This window comes from Lontra canadensis, unplaced genomic scaffold (genome assembly GCF_010015895.1).
Source record: "Lontra canadensis isolate GAN:19392208 unplaced genomic scaffold, GSC_riverotter_1.0 scaffold225, whole genome shotgun sequence".
Classification (NCBI taxonomy): Eukaryota; Metazoa; Chordata; class Mammalia; order Carnivora; family Mustelidae; genus Lontra; species Lontra canadensis.
Genome location: NW_022631219.1, coordinates 214,241 through 215,787, shown reverse-complemented (window position 1 = coordinate 215,787; position 1,547 = coordinate 214,241). Strand labels below are relative to the sequence as shown.

The following is a 1,547-nucleotide window of genomic DNA, read 5'->3' as shown; positions in this document are numbered from 1 at the left end:
GTTGCTGCTTCCTTGAGTGACTGTAGCGTCGTCTCCATTTGCCCCTCCATCAGTGGAGGATTCGTTCATTGAACAAATAAGATGCTGACCTCCAGCGGGTCCTGGGTTCTGTTTCAGACTCCAGAACCCATACCCGCCTTCCGTTTGCGTCCAGGGATTATTAGATTAGGTCATTTTTGGCTTTGGGGACTTGAAGCTCCTTAAGAAAAGAGTGATATTTGGAATCCAATATCAAAAAAGAGGCCATCGACACCTGTCCCGTGGAGAGAACTGCTGTGCAGCGGGGCCCTCGCCTACGGGGTGACCTCAGGCCAGATTCCCGGCTCGCGGCCACAGGTCCCGGGGTGGCGAGGGGCGGGGCGGGGCGGGGCTGGCGCCCGGGTACCTGCGGCGGCCGGCAGAGGGCAGCCAGGGAGCGCGGCCGGCGGCAGGGCGGAACCGCCCCCCCAATCCCAGGTGAGTGAGGCTAAAGTGGGGTCACCCCTGACGGGGGCCCAGTCTCGGAGGGCCAGGGGTGGGGGTGTGTGTCTGGCTCCCGTAGGGGCCCAGGCGGGCGCGCGGGGCGGCTGCGGAGCGGCGGGCGGGACCCGGGAGCTCCCGCCTCGCGGGTGGGGGCGAGCCCCGGGGGCCGGCGGGGCGTTCCAGGCCCTGGCGCCGCACTCCCGTCCCCGCCGCGCCCGCCACCCGTCTCTCCAGGAGCCCGGGCTGGACCCGAGCGGCCGCAGGCAGCGCCCTCGTCCCGGAACGGCTTGCGCCCCGGGCCTGGCCTGCTGTCTGCGGGGGAAGCGCGTGGTGCACCCAGGGGTGGGGCGCCGCGGTGGGCGAGGCGGGGGCGGCCGGGTGGGGGAGGGGAGTGGGCGGCGAGCGCGACTGCAGACGCCAGGCGGCGCTGGGGTGAGCGTTCCCCGCCAGCACGTCAACAAGTGCCGTGTTTACCGAGCGCCCGCCGCCGGCTGCCCGCCGGGGCGCGCACGTGCGGCGAAAGGGGCCCGGGTGTGGCGGAGCCGCCGCCCCTCTGTGCTCAGCCTGCCCTCGGTGAGGATCCCACACTCCGGGTGATTGGCTTGGGGCGCCTCGGTGGGCCCGGGCCTGAGCTGTTGCCCGTCGTTAGGTGGTCGGGAGTGGGACTCCTGCGGCACGTGCGTGCCCAGGAGCGTGTGAGTGCGGGATGCGGGTTTTTCTCACTGGCCAGACGGGATTCCTCTGGTTCACTCTGCCCACGTCTTTCAATGTGGGAATCCTGCCCCGGGTTTGTTTTCTCGCCCTCCGGAAAGCCACTTCCAGCCACCAGGCAGGCCCTCCTGTTTTTCCCAGGCAGAAGACTTGGAGAAGTGTTGAAATCCATCCAGGGTGCCTTGTTGCTTTCAGGATGCAGGCTCGGGGCTCCTAGTGGTGCCCGTGACACTTGCGATGTTGGGTCAGAAGCCCCCTTTTTTGGGTTCAACAAGGGCTCTGCCAGCCCGTCTGGGATTTTTGTCCCCTGCCTGGCTTATGGGAAGGCTGAGGACCTGATTTTCCCATCTGGGTGGTCTTAAACCCCCCCCCCC

The 1,547-nt window shown here is 67.7% G+C and overlaps 1 protein-coding gene across 2 annotated transcripts in view; it reads left to right on the top strand.

The window, feature by feature from the left end:
- The first annotated feature begins 415 nt into the window (after positions 1-415).
- Positions 416-1,547, top strand: part of RPH3AL (rabphilin 3A like (without C2 domains)) — a 138,234-nt gene continuing 137,102 nt past the window's right edge. For both annotated transcript variants that reach the window (XM_032849363.1, XM_032849358.1), the window contains exon 1: positions 416-456. The gene's annotated coding sequence lies outside the window, so the exon portion shown is untranslated. The remainder of the gene's footprint in view (positions 457-1,547) is intronic.